This window comes from Pungitius pungitius, chromosome 7 (assembly GCF_949316345.1).
Source record: "Pungitius pungitius chromosome 7, fPunPun2.1, whole genome shotgun sequence".
NCBI classification, from domain to species: Eukaryota; Metazoa; Chordata; class Actinopteri; order Perciformes; family Gasterosteidae; genus Pungitius; species Pungitius pungitius.
Window position 1 is genome coordinate 13,414,431 of NC_084906.1, and position 6,000 is coordinate 13,420,430.

Sequence of the window (6,000 nt, forward strand, 5' to 3'; positions counted from 1 at the left end):
ATCTTCTCAAAGCAACACATTTTTACATTTACACAAAGCTAAGTAATTTATATGCAAGAGAAATACCATATATGTGTTGTGTTTAAGGTGTCTTATGCTAAAAGAAATGCAAACTCCGAGCTCAGTTATTGGGTCAAAGTCTTTTCACAAGGGTCTGGGCCGGCAGGGCAAATACTCGCAATTTTCTATGCGCAGGAGTTTCAAACAAAGCTCATGGAATATGTTAATGGTGTTCGCACAAGGTCATGATCTTTAATTACCTTTCCTGGATGAGTTGATGAGCATCATGTTCCCTTAAAATTTTATAGCGAGCTTATATATATATATATCAATCATTGGTGATGTTTGCCATTCTTAAGCTGCGGTTTAAGGCAGTGTGATTGAAATAGGGAACCTCCTGCTACACCGACTTACTTGAAGATAAATCTATTGACAGTTTCATGTGATCTGTGTTGTCACAGAACGTATCCATTTATTTATTTATTTTACAGCCAGGATCGAAAACCGCCCTGAAAAATTCAGCGACCTTAATAATTAGCATTAGAACCAAACCAGACTCTACTGGAAACAGTAGCAATAACTTCATGCTATTTTAATGTGAATGAGTGGTGGAGGAGCATTTTTTCATCCTTTGTGACAACTGAAGGCATTAGCACCATCTGTATATGAAGTAGCATGGATATTTGGTCTTACTTTTGGGTTTCAAAAAGGAACAATAAGCTGAAAATTGATTAATTGACATCTCCATATGCTATGCAGGCAAAAAGCTTCTTCTCGATAGTGAGTAAATTTAAACTGTATCGCAAGACCTGACTCCTATAAACAGGATCTCCTCCCTGCTGTAGGTATTTCACTGTGTCCTTCACACCCAAGCTGGCACTCGCCCACCCATACCAACGCAACAATTCCAACTCCCTGCTCTCATTAACGTGGGGACTTTATGTTTATGATGAATACCATATTTGTCCAGGTTTCCACCTTAACTGACAAACAACAAAGTATTTTCCATTACTGCCCTGGGAAAGGGAAAAGTCATTTGGGCATCAGCTGTACACACGCTTCTGTAATGGAAGATGTGTTTGTGTGATGGAGTTATGATTTTGGAATTGTTCTTCATCCCATTCCCTTATTTGGTTATAACATCTTTCCTTAACTTATGACAGAAAGAACAAGAAGCCAACAAACGATGACCAGGGATTTCCATCTTGGTAAGGGGGGATGACACTGGCGTCCTTGTGAAATCCCCTTGTGTGATAGGTGACGTCATCGGCTACGTCATGCCAGTCTGACGGATGTAGCTCTAAAGGCTCGCGCTCATCAAGGGTTCACTGTCTAATAATAGCAGCGTATTACCATGACTGTCGTCCAGAGACGGTCGGTGATTCCCACAGGCTGTCCCACCATTAGCGGTATTGGCCCGCTAGCTCTTAGCCACACATAAATCCCCACGTGAGCGCCCCCAAGTTGAGAATGAGAAGGAAAACCATTCTTCAATACGTCTGTACAGCACCCTAGTGCCGACGTCTGGAGATTTATCGCAAGTCCCGTTGGCTTTTCAGCCTCTGCAGGACCCCATGGTCTCTAGTAAATCGCCAGGCAAAGGTTTGACTGAACCACTAATGATACAATATGAGAAAGCCTCTCCTGGCAACGCTGTTGACTGGGAAGCCTCGTGATCCACTATAAAGGAGGAGAAAAACTGTGCTTTTCTTTGGTACTTCCTGAACTGTGGGAAATCCTTTCACACAGTGAAGCATCCTGAGGATTCCCTGCTAGCATTTACCTGCGCAGCACTTACAGGTTTTATTGTGAGATCCCATGTTAAAACTACTACACTGATTTCTATTTTTGGGGGGCCCATACTGGGCTGGGTATTGCAATGTTGCAACCAAAATAACTCAATAAACTTTTAGTGGGAAAGTTTAATACCTATGCGGCTCTTGTGTGGTCTCCTTTTCATGATAAAGGCCTCATTTTCCACTAACGTTCTGGAAACTGAAGCTCTAAACACAAGCTCTACAGTAAATTCAGTGGAGTTCCTTGTTTCTGCATAGAGGCCTGGGGCCAGGTTTCTGGAAAGAGTCTGCTACTGGACAATCCTCCTGCTGGTGGATGTCCTAAGTAGGCTGGGAAAAGGTTCTCCCCTTGCTCTCAAGGACTCAACATGGTAGTATAATACATATAATAACAGTTAAGAATAACACAGATTTACCTTTTTAAGGTCTTTACTGTGTAAATGAATGGATTTTATGTACCACATTACACAAAAGCAGTTAAAAGACACCGAAGGAGTATAGTAAAATAAACAAAGTAATCTGTAGGATATCATTTTGATTACAATGCGACAATGATTAACTAAATAAACATGAAGTATGTCAGCAGATTAAAATGAGATTGGTTAAACAAATTTACAGAACTCTTAGAATCAGACAAATAGACCCCTTATTTTCAACTGCATCTTGGCGCCATCCACAGAGAGGTTAAAATTGCTCTTTGTACTCTTCCACCCAACGGGTACGTAGCGATTTGGCAATCCTAAAAAAACTGTAACTTTATCACACAGAAGCCTGACTGGCGAACTCAAGTGCAGCAGTCACAGCACTGGAGCTTTTACTAAAGATCAGTTTACCGACTACTGTACTGGCCGTGGAGGATTTAAAGACAAAAGTTCCCAAGCTTAAAACAATACTATTAGAACATTTACATCACACTTAAACGCTGAACAACTGTACACTACATGTCATCACTAAAAAGACTCACAATCATTGCCAGACAGCTTCACCCTGCATCTAAATGCTTCTTGTAAATGAGCGTGACCCCTGCAGCATCCCAAACTAGGAAGCGGGAGGCAGGAGAGCAGATGACATGTGCGCGATGCGTTGCTGGTGCTGGGGTCGTTGCCCCCAATGATAAACTCGTCCAGCGCTGCACTGTACTGCACCCTGACCCGACGCAATTTAAGACTGACAAACTCTGATTCTGAAGCATACCTCAGGATGGAAGCTTTGCTCCCCGCCTTACTCTTAGAATAGACCTTGTGTATGGGAAAGTGCTATTCTACTGCACTCTGCGCTACCCTCTGTGTCACATCTGTGCAGATGATAATAAGGCAGGAAACGAGTCCCTGTTAAAGAGTGCTGGGCCCATAATGGATTTCCTGTCCATAGCCTTGATGTGTCACTGTCCGCAATGTCTTATTCACACAGACATCCAATGGCGGCGGCTGCACTCTAATAGCGGATTATTTCAATCATCAGTCGAGAAGCCCCCGAGTTGAATTGAATTTCGCTGCTTAAGCTGCGTCATCGTACCCAGAGTAACACGGGATAACAACATGGCAGCCTGTCAACTGTTATGATCCGACTCTTACTTCAAAATGTTCTTACTCAAAAACAAGGTGTTATGGAAACAACGCCGGCTCACAGAGTTCCACTATTGTATTAAGTTTAGATGTTTTTCAATGATATTCAGCCACTATCCACCAAACTGCAATGCTATGCCACATGCACTCAGTTGTCCCACACTGTATCCATAGCAGGAGATATTTGAGTCAAAGCAATAGTCAAATGCTAGAGCAGACCTGTACCTCATACATTCCGTCCATCAGCATGCATTTGTTTTGATGGACTTTAAAAAAAAAAAAAAAAAATTACCAGCGACATTCCATTTCAAATCTGGTTCTTTTTCCATCCATGAAGCTAACATTTGCCAAAACCTTGATTTCCAAAACAGCCCTGTACATTTCAACCTTTATAGACCACAAGTAATTGTCCTTGTTGCAGTTGTACTTTAACTTTAACTTTCAATGACAATAGCATCAGCACTAGGTGTCCCTGTACTATTTCATGTCAGGATATTCCCGGCGCTTGTGGCAGAGGGCTCTCCACACCTACGAGTAAGTTTGTGGTTATCTGATGGATTGTGACTGCTGCCCACTACTTGCAGCCTGTGGGGGGTATTGATAGGCAACACAAAAAGACCAGCATTTCCACTCTCGTTAACGTCAAAGCTTTCTCATGCCAGTCGGACGCAGTTGACACGCAGGTTTCATCAAATCCATGTGTCTTCCACGTACCTATAACTGAGCTTATGAAACATAAAGTAACATAAAACAATTCTCCCGGGGGACGACAATTCCTGACATGTTTGCTTCAAAGTGCTCCAAGGATTCAAATCTTGGCTTCGCATTGGACCTGTGCTCCGGTTGCAATAATTGTCATACATATATTCATAAAATGCTTTGTATTTTGGAGGCAGTCTATATGCTTTCGGTCACAGATTTAGTGGATGGCACTCAGCTCGGCTGCATAGGGGGGGGTTCAGGGTGCCAAGAAAATTAGCATTCCATCCTATCTTTTGCCGTGAATACATCCAAAAGCACCAGAGATTTACTCATCTGAAGACGGGGTGAACGCTCAAAAAAAACAAAAAAACATTTCAAAATTAGAATGGTGTGATCATTTTTTGAGGTGAGCGCCCACTCGCACTCCAAAACCCTCCAACTACGTGACGTTATAGAGCGCGGATGCCTGCTGATGCACTGACTGCAAAAATGTACTTCAATTTCATCATGTCCCTTTCTCGTCACCTGCATTCATTACTCCGATGAATGGAGTAATGAACTGGAGTGATGCCTTTTGCCCGGATCTTAAAGAGAAGCTTGTAAAGAAGGTGAATCACCCAACAGGAAAAAAAAACGAACACACATCCGCTGAGGTGAGTAATCAGAGAAAAACAGTTCACAGGAAGTGAGGTTTTTGTGCTCACATGCACATGTGGAGACTCGTATTACAGTAATCAGTGCAAAGTCATGAGGAACATGTCTCTGTGAGGCATACATGTGAGGCAGACTTGTGATTTGGGAAGAGTACGCCTATTAGTGAAGAGGGGGATTGGATCTGGTCATAGTGCGTAGGAGATCACACAAGTTCAGGATGTTATTCCCTCAAAAAACTGCTACGATTCCTTTTAGATACTGACATGAAGTGTATTTTTAGGTATTTAATATTAAACAATTGTAAATTATCGGAATAATAAGAGCGCAAAACATGCTCCAATTTAAAAATGGGTATGAAAATGTGCACATGTCAGAATGTATTGGAGTCAACGGCTAGTTCAAGATGGACACGTGTCATTAGAATGATCACAGTATGTGGTTTGAAAAAAATATTTTCAGCAGAGTTGACCAAAACAATAGCATCTTGAGGTAGAGGTAGGTACATGTACAAGGCTAGACAACGTGTTTGTGGATTGTAGCTCAAACGTATGACAATACCTCTACAAATGCCTCCTGTTTGTCAGGTGTTGCAATATTTGTAAAACCGCCCAGGCAGAGGGATAGAGTATCAAACCGACACGCTAAGGCAATAATCTGTCTGCTGCGTACAAATTATGTTTTTTCGTCCATAATTGGAAGTGGAACCCTTTTTCACAAAAGAGGGAACATTAGCACATGAAAACTAAGTTAGCCTCCTTGATTAAATTAGTTGTTGCATGATTAAGTCACAATGTGCCACATCAATCAGATCAAGCACAAAGAAAAATGCCAAAACCACAAAGTGGAGAGGCAGGGTTTGAGTAGCTGTAGATATTCCCAGCATGCACCTCTTCACAAAAGAAAACGGGGAAAGAATGCCAACTTCTTTTACTTTGGGACCATTGGGTACAAAACAAGGCCACCGATAAAAATGAATGCCAAAAAGGAAGGAAAAAGAGGGAAATTGGGGAGAATGGGGAAAAACAGTCATTGAAATTTTGCAGCAGACTGAGAGAAAGTAGCATTGTTTTGATTTGTTTGCAACAGCAGGGGTAGGCTTCCAGCAAGGACTGAGGCACATCACGTGCATTGCTTCAACCACTGAAAGAGAATACAGGGAACGAAAAACTCTGCCTGAAGAGCTCTATGAGTCTTTGATGTCAAAGAAAGCCATCTCATCGATCACTGATTCAAAGGCCTTTTTCTGCTCTCTCACTCTCTCTCTTTTCAGTCTTCAAGCTTTT